The sequence below is a fragment of the Gobius niger genome, assembly GCF_951799975.1.
Source record: "Gobius niger genome assembly, chromosome: 20".
NCBI lineage: Eukaryota > Metazoa > Chordata > Actinopteri > Gobiiformes > Gobiidae > Gobius > Gobius niger.
Window position 1 is genome coordinate 20,630,537 of NC_136871.1, and position 15,299 is coordinate 20,645,835.

At 42.2% G+C, this 15,299-nt stretch overlaps 1 protein-coding gene across 1 annotated transcript in view; it reads left to right on the forward strand.

Annotated features, from left to right (window-relative positions):
* Nucleotides 1-7,752: 7,752 nt before the first annotated feature.
* LOC306979918 (plexin-A2-like) overlaps nucleotides 7,753-15,299 on the forward strand; it is an 86,688-nt gene continuing 79,141 nt past the window's right edge. The window contains exon 1 of the mRNA XM_079579072.1: nucleotides 7,753-8,106. The gene's annotated coding sequence lies outside the window, so the exon portion shown is untranslated. The remainder of the gene's footprint in view (nucleotides 8,107-15,299) is intronic.

A 15,299-nucleotide genomic window follows, 5' to 3' on the forward strand; every position in this document is an offset into this window, starting at 1 on the left:
ATCTTGGAGGTGACTGACCCCTCCCACTGCACGTAAAGCACAATCACGGTGTGATCATTCAAACATCAATATCATAACACACAGCGTCTCCTGAATACCAGCACCCCCCAAGACCTGAAAGTACTTTTTGTATATTTCATATATACACACTTTGTGTATTTCTTTTACCACGACAATGAACTAAATAGTAACTTCGTTACAGTCATTTTTTTTTTACCACTTTAGGCCAATGAACCAAATATGGTAACTTCGCTCACATGAATTTTCTGCATGATGCTAAAACATTTTGAAAAATGTTAAACAAAAAAAAACTTGTGTTATGTCCCCCAATAACACTGAAATTATTTATTTCAAAGTATTTCAATTAGTGCCCTAAGGATTAAAATACTTAAGATCAGGGTACATTTCAGGAAAATTAAACCTGTAATGTCATTGGGAGTGCAGACAATTTTTTTATTAGACAAATATGACTTCAATATCTGGTCAAACATGAATTGTGGAGATTTGTGTTAATTTGTGTAAGAGGATAACGTTTTATATCAAGGGGTGCAAGTAATAATAAGGTATTAATAAGCATTAGTAATTAATAGGCCATGTATAATATGCTTGTATACATAAAAGTAAAGCTTCTTATTATACTATTATCCATTAAATAACAATGATGAATAATATGCTTGTAAACAACACCGGCAGGAGCTGCATTGTGACCTTCATCAGGCATGCTCTAATACACATGCCTAAGTCCCCTGATACAATTCTGTTTTGGGGGACTTGCATGCTCTACATCCTCGTAGGGAAATTTGTTCTCACCCATCCTTCACTCTGTATGGGGAAACATGTCAGCTATGGATGGCTTAGCTTGATGTGTTCTGGAGTTGATTAGAAAAAACGAAGTTCCCAGAGGTAACTCACCTTGAAACACAAAAAAACAGGCCACTCTACACAGAGTAGCGATGAGGGAATCAAACCTGGAACCTTCTTTCAGAGACGAGCCATTCAGTCACAGTGTAAATACTGTGGTATACAATTTACATAATGTTTCCCAGACAACATTTATTTTCCAACTTGCTTCTGGAAAAAGCGGGAGAACAATTCTCTGTGGGAAAACACAATTTTGCATTGAGGCATATTTAACTGATTCAAACTGCACAGCGTTTTGTAGGTTGAAAATTGAAATACATGTTTTTATTCATGTAATGATAAGGTGATGGCGGGTCCCGATGTCACACTTGAGGACCACTGCTCTATGCTATTGAACTCTGTTTAACATATATGGCATGTCTCCACTGTTTTACCTTGACTGTGTATTGTGTGCTTGTGTGGTGTGTCTCTGGGGAGGTGGGTGGGGGGAGCGTGAATGCGACAATGTGTCTGTATTTTTGAAAGGAGGTGGGTGTGAGAGAATGTTTTTAAATCTGTAAAGCACTTTGTGTTACATGACATGTATGAAAAGCGCTATACAAATAAAATTGATTTGATTTGATTTGATCTATGAATGTCTCTAAATATGATGCCCAGTGTCTTGAATGCATGCAGTATGGGCCTTTTACTCGGTTGTTTGCTGCAAAAAGGAATCTCTCATTTTCGCTGCGCACTTCAGATTATCCAAGTAGCATCTTTCTAGACATTCATCAGATGCACTCATTCATGCTCAGGCCGTGCAGCGGGCATCTCGACAGAATCATTTGGCTTAAAAAGTGCTTCCTGCCCGGCGCGCTTTTGTGAAGAGCTGACTGTGCAGTCTGACTGTGTCCACCTGTTCACGGAGGTAATGACCCACAGCACAGGTACTGAGAGATTTGCATCCAGCACAGACAGCACTTATCTCCTCTTCCTTATAGCAGTTTCAAGCATATGGTCTGCCTACTTTGCATCCTTTTCTTTCTATTTCATCACATCCAATTCCTCCTGACATTTGCAAACAATCACAGGCCAAAACAGTAACATATTGTGAGATGATGATGATTTACTGCACCACTTTTGGACTGGTGTATGGGATTGGAGGAACATGCCAAAACAGCTACTAGAAAACTCCCATTAAGCATCACTACATCATCTTAAATCTTTGTGTTCAAGTTCGGCATGGCTTCGAATGCTGGCCACCGTTTTTACATACTCTACGTCGAAGTGCTCCGAAGGTATTGTTACGCCTTACAATATAGTACCCCTTTTTATCTGCTTACAAAACTATAACTATACTTTGGATCGTGTAACTTTTCACTATACTTAAATAGGGAAACGTGGAAGAGCTTGGTAGCTTCTAACTTCACCTCAGTTTGGAGCTAAAAACATTGGCCTATTCCTTTAAACTGATAATCTGTAAGTTTGCAAAGTGGGGAGAGATAAAGTAAAATTTGAAAGTAAACAATCAAATTCCTCCCCTCTTTACCCTCCCTAATTTGCCAAATTTTCAAAAGTAAACAGTCAAGCTCTTCCCCCCTCTCTCTTGATTGGACCTGACAGGCTGGTTCACAGGAAAAGCTGTCTCATTGGTCAAAGTGGGATCCCACGAATTCTGATTAGTTTCTGAAATCAGCGAAGGGGGGACTTTAGAAAAAATATTATTATTTAATATTACTTATGTTACCTTATTATACGGCTCTTCACAATGCAAGTATTGCATAAGATTTTCCAACGTTCTACCGGTCATTATTTTTTGATGGAGGACCTCTGAGAAAAATAATGAAGGTCTTTCATATCACTCCGCACATACGTAGTAGCAGACACTATCTCTGTCCCCGTCACTGCGAGAGAAGTTGGGGGAATCGCTCGTGAAGTTAACGTGAGTCTGACTTTCAACTTACCCAGAGATTCACCACCATTCCTCCAACTGCACCTTCAACTAAGTAGCTATACTAACTACTAGCTTTGCTGCTACTAGCCTAGCCAAACGTGCAACGCGCAAACTATTGGAAACTATTTGCCACAGGAATGTCATTAAAGGGACTATACGGAGTTTAAAAATGTTAAAATTAAGTATTTTCCTCCCCCTACATGTTCCAGCCATGTCCTAATGTGTAGAATGAGCCCAGACCTGTTCACCACAACTGCCTCTAAAATCCTGCACTGTCACTCAAAAAGGTGTCACTTCGGTCCGAATCGCCGTCTTGCACGAGCTTAATATAGAAGGTGCAGTTACACATATGGTCTGAGGTGGCAGTAGTGAGTATAAAATGGCGAACTTGCATCCAGCCCCTTTAAATAAACATTCCGGCCTTCATAAAAGTGTACGAAGTTTATGTTGTGTGCGTTCAGTTGGCAAAAGGCCGTATAATAAGCTGGATAATGTATAGAACGCTGGTCATGATCGGGAAAATAAGTACCGACAGGGCGAACAACGGTCTTATTTCGCCTTGAATGACCAGCGTTCTATACATTATCCCTTACTTAAAATTCAGACCCAGGCGGTCAATTATACACAATCTATTAAATTTGTGAAATATTTAAACTTACAGACTATCACTTTAATGCCATACACTACAGTACAGTGAAAAAAAAAAAAGTAACTATCATACAGAACTTAACTGTAACACTTTGTTTTACGAAGGAAGAGCTTTTTGCGGAAGAATATCTTTTCCCTGTATGAACCTAAACCAGACTCAGCTTGTCGCCAAATTTACAATATTGATTTGCTGGATTCTGACAAAAACACATTGACCAGAAGCCTATTAAATGTCAGCTGCTGTAAATTCATGAGTGAAGGTGACTCTGTGTGGTCACATCACAAATAGGAGCACAGGCATCTCTCACCTCCAACTAACTTACAAACACTGTTGTCAAGAAATGAGGGAATTGTACATGGGCAAATCATCAGAGAAAGTTGATGTTTATTTTAAAAAAGAGCTTTTTATTAATCTGTGAAGGCTTTCAGGAGAGAACTTATCAAATTAAATTAATAACCAATGTGGAAGACATGTCACCTTTTCGGCACAATCTGCTCACTTTCAGATAGCTCCGTACATTTAATTAAACTGGAAATGACTGAAACGCTAATATCCTTTCCCCAGAATTAAATTAAAGTTCACTTTGACATTCCGGCGCAAAAGTAATATAAAAACAATTGCAATTTAAGAGCTCCCAATGTAGATATGTATTTTCATGAATAATTCCCTTTCAAATCCGCTCTTTCTTGAGTTTGTTCCATTTGTTTCGCAATGTTATTTATCAATTGGGCACACATCTGGTTAGGTCAAAGGGGGGGGGGGATAAATTGAGACCGAGATTATTCCTATTTCGTTATAGCAGCGCAGTTGCAATCAAAATCGTGTTGAGAGTGTTGCACAAGCGCCATCTTACTTCTCCCAAGTTATTTAGTTTGACAGCAGTACTTGAGATCAGCAGCTGCAAAAATGGAAGATTACATTATTTTCCAAGATGGTTCTTCTGGAGTTGCCGGCACTAAATAAAGCCTTTACCCCAAACACTGGACTGCGATCATGTTATAGGCACACCTGCTCACTGTTGTGTAAGCTTGATTATGTGAACGTGTTTATCGGAAAGCAGAGACAAGCGACAGGGGATCAGATCATTGTTTTTGAGCACACGACTAACCCCAATGAATATCTCATTATGACAGAAGATGATGGATGTCGGTGGAATAATAAAGCCAGCTGTAGGAGTCACTATCCGGGCAAAATGAGGCAGATGAGGGCCTCTCCAGACTATTCTTTGCACAGTGAGGTGTAACGGTTCGGAGTGAGAGGTTTTAATGGCTTTCACTTGTTATTATTCGGTGTGTTGTGACAGCTTGATTGGGCCTGCAGCCGTCTTTTCATGGTTCTTGTATTTGCATGAGCCTGCCTTCGCCGAGTCTCCCCACCGCAGCCTCTTGTCGTTATGGTAATTTTCACGAAGTAGATTGCGTTTAGCTGGCTGCTCCACTCGGGTCCTGTCTGTGAAAGCCCACAGCAGCGAGATAATAATGAACACATCAGAACAATGCCAGAAGGAAACTCCACAAGCACCAGATGCACTCGGACCATTTAGCTGACGACCGTGGATACCTGAGGAAGCATGGACAAGAGATAATGAACCCCTGCAAACTTCGCCGTTGTTTCCCTTTTGTTTTGCTTTTGTCTGCTTTAAGTGTTCTTTTCTAAATGTTTCTGGTCAGGGTCTCCAGGGTTCACCCAGCAACCAGAGGGCCAGTGGCTCAAACCTTTACGAAGGATGCTACAACACTGTCTTTGTGACACTGGGAAAGACACTTGATCCACTGCAGTTTACGATATACATAAACCTGTATGGCATGGGTGTCGAACTCGTTGTTGTAAAGGACTGTGGCCTTATACAGAACAGCATCTTACAGTTATTGCGCTTTATCAGCCTGTGTCACACGTTTCTCAAAGTGCTACATAAAGTCATTATTCATTCACTCCACACTCGATGGCGGTAAGTTACTATTGTAGCCACAGCTACAATAGAGCAGACTGATCATTTACCACGTGGCTATAACATGCTGTTTATACCCTGATCTCTTATTATGTGAGCGCCCTCGGCTGGACACGTGTGGAACTCTTTCCTTTTTTCAATTTAAGCTTCCCCCTAGAGTGTGAAATGAGCAAACTGGTTATTTCATTAATAATCCATAACTCCGCACAGGAATGGGCTAGAGACATACTTTTTTTGTGACATGCTCAGGAATTCATGCTCCTCAAAGGGCCACATTAATTCATGCAGCCCCTGGGCCTTAACCTTGACACATGTGCTATTATGGTTTCAACTAATCTACGATGCATTGTACTTTGTGGGATTTGTGTTTGTCTTTACATCTTGACATGACATTACAAAGTGGAATCAAGATCTAACTTTGCAGCACTTTCAGTTTTTACTTTTTTGTATTATCCATTTTAAACTGAAAGTCGTTTACCTTTGATCATAGACATCTTGCCTGTAAATGTATCACTGCATATTTTCTATTAGCAAACATCATCATTGTACTGCCAGAGTTTGAATATCCTTTTGTGACAAAACTTCAGAGTCTTTGATCCCATTTACAGGAATTCATCAAAAATCTAGAGATCACGACCCAAGATGGAGGATCTTTCCAATGCAGATTCACAAGAAAGTTGACCTTATTTGCATCTGTCTTCCATCTCAAGTGTCATGTTTTGAAAAACCAGACAAGCTGAAATAGTGTTGTGGTTTGAAAACGCACTGCTCTGATTTATCTGTTATTTCGTTGAGAGGCTGAGATTTGACTAAACTCAGAGTCTTAAGAACGCAAGTGGCACTCTGCAGAAAATGATAGCATTCAAGCCAAAAGCCAAACTCTCTTACCCTGCAGCCACTGACCTTGAATAAGTGTGGCGGATGACAACCACCACAAATACAACTCAGACTTGTAAAATATAACGTAAATTATTGTCTTCTCCTCAGATATTGTTGTTGAATAAGCATTAAATAAGCCAAAAAAGCTGAAATAATGATTGAAAAAAAGAACCCGATAACAGTCATTTTAACAAACTTAAAGGGACCATGCAGAGTTTAAAAATGTTAAAATTATGTATTTTCCTCCCCATACATGTTCCAACAATGTCCTCATGTGTAGAATGGGCCCAGGCCTCTTCACCACAACTGCCTCTAAAATCCTGCACTTATAGAAGGTGCAGTTACACGTATGACCTGAGGTGGCAGTAGTGAGTATAAAATGGCAAACTTGCATCTAGCCCCTTTAAGTATATAGTTTTTCTGTTCATAAATATTAAGGGGGATGTTTTCTGGGAAAGATCCACTGAAGACAGTACTGCGACCCACTTTTGGGTCCAGACTCACCAGATGAGAACCACTGCCCTATTGGACAAACTTTAGGGCATAAGAATTCCTTACTGTCACCACAAACATCAATTTTTCTGCCGCACACTGTCCCTCATCCCATTTTATATTTCCCCATGGCTTTTCTGTGTGTCCGTGGGCTATGTGTTTATGTGTGTGTGTGTGTGTGTGTGTTTATGTGTGTGTGTGTGTGTGTGTGTGTGTCTGTGTGTGTGTGTCTTTTCCTCACACACCTGATGTTGATCCAGGGAGAGGCAGCTGCCATCTGTTCAGCCCTGGGGGAGTCCACTGGCCTTCTGAGCTGTGGTGTCCTAACAGGTAGCCCTGCTGACAAGTCCAACTCATCTCCAACCCACCACACAGCACATAATGAGGGGCAGACAGCTGTGCCCGCCGTAGCACCCACTCCGCCTGAACCCCGCCAACTCCACAACACTGTCAGAAGCGTTTTAGCCATCCAAGCACTTCTGCTGTCAGAGAGAGTTTTCAACTTTTCTATTGGCTTTGAGTGTGGTTTCCTTTTAAGACTGAAAAAAAAAATCTATAACAGCATCTTTTTATTCTCACAAACCTTCAGTCTTTGGTCCATTGGCCTTGTAGGTGCATTAGTTGGCCTACAGAGGGCAGTATTTAAATGGTAACGCCTACTGGGACGTTCAGTGTAGCAGCGCGCGCGTAATCTCTGGCATTGTGCACCCTGTTAAAACAACAAAAACACAATATTTTACATCGAAAAGTACGACCACTGCTTTATTCAAAACATTAAAATACTTTTTATATGTAAAAATTGGCTGCATTTGTATGGCATTGAGACATGACATTGGCAATTTTCTATTGTGAGCCAAATAGTTTCACTGCTGCATAATTTGACAGAGGGAGAGAAAATCCAATGCAGTGCGAGGGCGCGAAAGTTGTGCCCCATGGATGACGCGTGCGTGAGAGAGGTTTGGTCTGTAGTAGCTACGTGAGGTGCAAGTGAACTGACGGGTGACTTCATGTGTAGCACCGGCATCTCCACACAGGGAGAGAGAGAGAGAGAGAGAGAGAGAGAGAGAGAGAGAGAGAGGGAGAGGGGGGTTATTTGGCAGCCTGTTACAGAACATGATCAATCCCTTATCGGGGCCAGTGACTTGATCAGGTCTCTGTCGGGAACATGCACCGCGCTTCGATCCACATGACTTTACGCGCAATGCAACCGCGTGCGATTTGAACGGACCCCTCTGCTGCTCCTCGCATCTGTGACTTGAGTGACCGTATCCGCGCGGAACCAGCGGATTTACACATACATAAATATACATGCTCCGATCGTGACCGGTCTGCTCGTGTTTCAAGGTGAGTAGAGAGTGTTTGTTTATTGTTTGGGAACGGACCGGCGTTGAACAGATGAGTTCACGCGATGCAAAGTTGGGCTTGACTTTTTTTTTGCTCGCGTCGGTCCAGTTGGAGGCAGTGACATTGAGCCTTTCTGAATGGGAAGGTAACGTGAGAGTGGTGTCGCTTTTGGGGCAACCTGTAACACAGAATCAGCCCATTGTAACAGTAGCGGCTGATGCTGAGTCTGAGAGGACAGAACATGCCCTGTATTCATCACATTTGGAGTCTGGATTTAAAAAAAAGCCGTCCTGGGTTGAGTCAGTTTGGTGTCCGAGAGCAGCGTAATTAAAAGATACCTGTTTGGTCCTTAAGAGTCTAGGTTTTGACCACTGCCAGCCCTATGAAGCATTCGGCGCCGAGATAGAGATAAGGATGAGGGACCAAATAAGAACAAGCGCGCACACAGCTGGACACACTGCCAACCGGCACAATGCCGCGTCTCTGCTGGGAAGAGGGGCTTTGCATGGACGGGTCCGCAAGCCCCCGGCACCCAGTGCGTACGTGCACTCTTTCTGACCGGGCTTATCTGCACGGCCAGTTGGACTAGCCTTTATTCTCGTGGCCCCACCAGAGCCGCTAAAACCTTAGATGAAGAGAGCCCGAGATTGGCTTTCCCCCCCTGTGCTCACCCATGCCAGTCATCCACCAAAGCAGTTTATCAGTGTCCTGCTCATTTTAGAATTTAAATGATTTTCCACATTAGCTGCGTGTTTTCTGGGTTTGACAGAGGTCTGGGTTGGCTCATTAAATCGATTATAATTGAACTAAAGCAGCTAAAGTAGATTTATTTCAAAACCTTGCAGTCACTTATAGTTTCTCAGTTTTGGCATCCAAAGCTTTTAAATTTGTTTAACCAAGTTTTATTTCTTTATAAAACATTTCCTAATAGAAGTTATTTGTTTTTCACATCTTCTCTCTGAAGTATAGATGTATAGATGTTTTTCCCCTGTTGTTTCTGAATGTCAACTTGATCAACGCTCAAACATTGGTTGTAAATATTAACAGCATTACGTCATGTGAGACCAGAGACAGTGAAATGGATTTGCCAAAAGGACAGGTGCAGAAAACGTGCAACAATATGTATACATTTCACATTCAATGTACTACTTTTTGGTGATCTGGCGATAGGGTCACACATGATGACAAACTGTTTTGGCAGACTTTGACTTTAGAGGGTGTAACAGCACAGATAACGCCATACAGAAGCTGCAAAAGTTCTTTAATATAAGAATAAGCTGTCTGCCCTGGTGACATTGATTTTGCTGTGATTTGAATATCAGTGTGGCTGATGTGGGTCAGGGGCAAAGGCGAGCGCCGGAATACTACACTGAGCAAATTAGTGAATGTAACACAATTACACGGTGCGTGAGTGCACAGCAGCAGCAGCACAATGCTACGTACTGAAGACCCCCCTCATCTCCAGTCGCACCCCCCCTCCCTCACCCCTCCCTCTTGCACACGGTTGCCCACGGAGACGCTGATTAAACACGACTGTTCAGATGCTATACAGCCCGAGGAGAGAGACGGCGGAGAGCCCCCAGTCTGTGGGTATTGAGTATGGAAGTGTTTGCATGTATGGAGCAAACTGTGTCTGTGGAATAATGATGCACCAAAGTGCAGTAGCGCCATGAAAGAATAGGGCTGTGAAATTTTACGGCTTGTGGTACCAGGACAATAGTTTATAGTGTTTCTATGGCCATGCAAAGTAAACGTGCGGCAACAAATGACCACAATCTAAGTGGTGATGGCAGACAGGTAAAGTGAATATCACTGGTAACTCATTCAGTCAGCGTCTTCTTGTTCTTGGATACGTAATAGTCCATGTCAGAATACATTTGTCAACATTTGTCACCTGTTACAAGGACACTAGAGTAGATTAGTCTAATTAGATGAAGATGTATCACTTTGAACGCCTGGTCCCCGTGCTGGTCTGTATCGATTGTGGTATTATCATTGTGAAATGACACCAAATAAACCTGATGAGTGAAGACAGTCATGTGTCGTCCAAAATATACGGATACACGCGAATGATAAAGAGGAGTACTGTATTCCAGGTGGTTGTTTTGGATGTTATTAGCTGTTCTCATTGGCTGGAGCTCTTAACTGTTAACACCTATTGCAACCCCGACAACAGGTGTCGAAACAAAATATATAGATTTTCATCAATATTTGTTTTTTGACTTTGCAATTCTTGTCAGTCTTCATGCTGATTTCAGTGTGAGATCTTCGCCTGGAGAAAAGGATATACAGCCTGCTAAAGGTGATGAAGAAAGAGGAGTTGAGGGCAAATAGATCCCAGGAAAATAAACAGAAATCCTGGGGTGAAATCAGGGCTGCACAAAGTCACAATAATACTAATAATAATAATACTGATCACAAATTGCAATTGTTCAGTTTTGATGTTATATTTGCAAACAGCATAATACCAGGGGGTCTTACACCAACTCTACAACATGCATGTTATGCTTTACAGGCCATAATATTTCAAGTTTTTCCCACACGTTGATGTCTTGACCTACTGAAATGTGCTCTAAGGACTATATTGCTGTTAATCACAATTGCAGTACTCGTCAGAAACACCGCAGTTAGATATTTTTTCAGAAATCGTGCAGCCCTCAGTGACGGAGGGATGTGGCGACAGGGGAGATTCAAGAGGGAGGTACCAGAGTGGAGTGAGGCTCACCTGGCAGATGGTAGGATTGGCAGTGCTCAGCGTGCACTGGAGCTGTTCCTGCAATATGGCATATCGGATCCAGATTGTCACACTGTTGTTGAGACAAACAGAGCAGGAAGTTGCTGATGTGTGTGTTTTGTGACAGTTCTGTTGGTGTGTGTCGAAGTGTGGACACGCAGCATATGGCCATTAGAAAAATCAAAGACACAAGATCTGATTTGGATCTTTTTAAGTTTGAGGACTTTGAAATAACTTGTGACTTTTTGGCAAATATAAAGCTTTGATGATGAAATTTCTCGATATAAATTTGATAAATTCTCTGTAAGTAGCCTGACCAGCCAGTTGCTCCTCCTTTCTGTTGAAAATCAGAAGCGTCAATCCCAAACCGCTAAGCTTTTTATCGCTTCAATAATATCCTACACTCAAATGCGGAAGGGTCTCAAATCAATGTGTATCATTCAGAACAAACTTTGTCACTTCTCTCACAAGTATTCCACATAGTTTGGTAGTGTGCGAGTTGAGTTGACAGAAAATTACTTGTTGTATATTTAATGTCGTCATACTGTTGTAATCGGCCGTGTTGGGTAGACCATGCGTTTGTCCGATTTGTTAATCTACCTGTCAATCCCGGCCTTTGCGGATATTATGCAAAGTTCCAATCTTTGTAAAGTATTGGAAATAAGAGAGATAATAACATGTACATTATATCTTTTGTGTTAAATTAACCTTTACTTTAAGGGCACAAAGAAATATGTTGCTGTCTACACCAGTGGTTCCCAACGTTTTTTGTCTTTCGTACCCCTTTGGCCTTTCAGTGGTCAACCGTGTACCCCCTACCTCAAGGATGTTACAGTTTATTTAAAAAGTAATTACTTAAAAGTGGTATTTGTAAGAAAAAGGACAATGTAGCTGTAAAAAAATAAACCTACAATTCTCCCAAAGCAACACATTTTACTGAAAAATATAGCTTTTCCTATAAAAAGAAATAGTTCCAAGTACCCCCTGCTAGGTCCTCGAGTACCCCAGGGGTCCCCGTACCCCTGGTTGGGAAACACTGGTCTACACCATGGAATTCAGATTAGAGGCACCAGACGTCTGCCCAATTTTGGAGGTGAAATCTATTGGAATGTTGTTTGGAGTGCAAACATGTGATGAAATTGAGACATCAGTTCTCTCCTCAATACTCTCTGTAGCCCCATGAGGTTACCCTAAACCATGACCCAGAATCTCCAGACGACATCTGATCCGTCCAGCTCCAAAAGCCTCTGTGAAATTCACAATTAGCAGCAAGAAACATACGAAACAGGCGTCTCTCTAGCTCTCGCTCACTCTTTAGCCTGTTCACTGTTGAATTTGTGCCGTGAACTTAACATACATCAGTGTGGCTTTATATTTTGTGTTTTATGACAGACAGCACTGGTTTCTTTGACATAGCAACATGTAGTACAGTATATCCTGGAACAATAGTAGCTTACCACCACTGAGTATGGAGTGAACGAATATTGCAATGTAAAGCGTCTTTGAGTGTCCAGAAAAGCGCTATATAAAACCGATGCATTATTATTATTATTATTATTATTATTATTACATTTCTGTTGCAGACCGTACTATTCCTGAACACTAGGCGCTGCATACTGTAGTTGCGGGTGCAATTAGGGCCAAACTGAGCCGGGTCAACCGTGGAGACAGACCGGGATAATCTGGGCAGATGCTTGTGTTTGTACAGCTTTTTGGGTGAATGGCCTTCCCCAAAGCTTTATTTGCTCTGTGGATTAGATGTTAAATGGGTTTTGGAGCAGGAGACTCTTAGAAAAAGTTGCATGAAAAATATCCCCTCCTCTTCCCTGTAAATCTGTGTGTCCTCGCTCCCGCAGTGATTTGTCAGCACTGAAGGCAGCATCTGTTCTTTTTACATTGTAATTTCTTTGATCGTAATTATTTGTGCCAGCTACCTCAGACCTTGGCATCACCCCCGCTCCGTGAAGCCATATGGGTAAGGAGAGAGGGAAAGAGCAAGAAGAAGACGTCTATCAAATAAGCTCTTTGATATTGATGTGCACTGGTGTGGGATGGACATATGCACACATGCACATATGTTCACAGCTGCGCTACATAAATAAATGTAATTATTTTCTCAATTTCTGCAAACGGAGTCCTGGAATTGTTTTGATGGCTTAAGTGGTTGTGCTATTTAAGAGAAACTTTCCGTCATTCAAAAGCTACAATGTAGTCATTATTTATTCACTTCAGTCATTCTTTCACTCAGGCAAGGTGGGTGAAAATGTCTGTTTTTTTTTTCCATTCATGTAGGCCTAGTCCTTATATTTGAAGAGTTTAGTGGTGCTAGGCTATAGTGCTAGGCTAGCACATGTCTATGGTAACTAGTAGCCTGCATTAAGAACAGTCCCAAGCAAAGTGCACCTGAGGCAAATCACTTACAACGCCAGGCTACCGATATAAATGTCTGTGTTGACGGAATCATTTTTGAAATATAACCATTTTGCATTTAAAATAACTTATTTTTGAGCAGCGTCAGCTTCCTGGTTGTAAGCTACGCAGCGGCGGAGTGATCTGCTAGGTTACTGGATCTACAGTAGTTTGTTTACCTGCGGCCGACATTACTGCACGTGGAATTCACAAAGGAGCTTTCTACAAATCAGATATGGTAATGTTTGGAGGACGACCCGATGATTTTGAAGAGGTTTATAATGTAGGCTACTAGTTACCATAGACACGCGCTAGCCTAGCACTAGCCTAGCACCACTAAACTCTTCAAATATTCACCTTATTCCGCCCCACCCACTTTTGCCACTTTTTGCGTTGTCTCGACACTTCCGGTCGAGCGAGAAGCCCATTCATTTAAATGGAGAACGAGGGAAAATATTCTCTGCTCAAATCTGATGTTTAGTAGATTGATTTGTGTAAAATGGCCAATGTTCACTTGCACCAACATGTCAACACTGTACTGTTTTGGCTTTGTTTTCGTGTAGTAACTGATTTTATCTGGACTTCTCCAGTCCCATGTTAACAGATAGGAGAAAATGACCGGGCACAATTCATGGCGCCGCCCACGCGAACTTCCGGAATAAGGTGAAGAAGGACTCTGGGTAACTAGGAAATGAGGCCCAATGTCAAAAATCTGAAATATCCTTTTAACATCAATGTGAGCCTTAAATGGTGTCACAGAGAGCACATTCTCACTACTCACCAGGGATGGAGGGCAATCTGGCTCCAATCACAGGGAAATTCACAACTATTTCAGAGAAATATGGACCAAATTTGATTAGATCATATAACTGAGTTTCGTATTTCAAAATAGAAGAATTTCTCACTTTTCGGTGTGCTTGTTTGCTTTGGCTTTATACTGTAGCCTACATTGAAGTCATTTCTGAATGTCAAGAGTTGCAAAATGGAAGGTGAACCACTATTAAAGCAGATACAACAGAACGGAGATGAAATTTCATCCATTCTGTGAACCGACTTCCGTGCTCAAAGTTATTGGGGCAAATAAAAATGTTGAATCCTCTTAAAGTAGAGAAACAGGACCGGCGTCTGTGCTCTGAAGCAAGAAAGCGTGCCTCTCCCATTTCACTACACTCATTTTTCATTCCTTACAGCTGTACGGATCCACAGACCCAGGCCCCTAGTCGCCGTCCATCTCCTCCTGTTTATCCCTTGTTCTTTCTTTGTGCACTTAGGAAAATCCCAGCCTGGTCTATACTACTCGCCCCTGCAGCCCCTTAGTCTATCTTATTCTGTGGTTGCTGAATAATAGAAGAAGCAGCCTATTGCACTTGAGCTGCGTGGGTTTACATCACGGTGCTGGAGGTCACTTTGACCCCCCCCCCCCCCGCCTCTTTCTCTCATCGTACATGCAACAGCAGCGGCTTCGGCAGAAAGCTTTGGCCTGCTCGCGGTCACCATTACCTGTAGAAGAACAACAGCGAGATTTATGGTGGTGCTGCAGCCGGATTGAAAGAAGTAGCGGCCCGTGCTCTTGACTTGCAATTTTCGATATGGGGCCGTATATCTACATGTATTATGCATATGCTGAGATAATGGCATGTGGCGGCAGCAGTGGTGGGACGCTGACGGTGTTGGGGCTGATGATATGTTGGAATGGCTCCCCTATGTCACGTTTTGTCGTACCCAGCATCCTGCTTTTATTAAGGGCGCAGTGCGTTGCAGTGACATGCTGCTGTTTTTACTGGTCCCACGAGACAGCCTCCACTACTCCACCGGAAAGATTTGTATCCAAGCGGGGGGTCGTAAAAGCCCCAATATCTGCAATGAACAATAAACCAAACGACAAATATGGAGGAAAAAAAAGGCAATTATGCTACTTGTTATTAATGTAACGTGATGCAGGAGTTGTGGCAGGGACGACTGCCAGTGGAATGAATTTACAGCGAGTGGGCCCGCTTCAGACTTGGATCATCAATCTAAATGCGGCTTGTAAGAATTCCCCCGCCTCAAG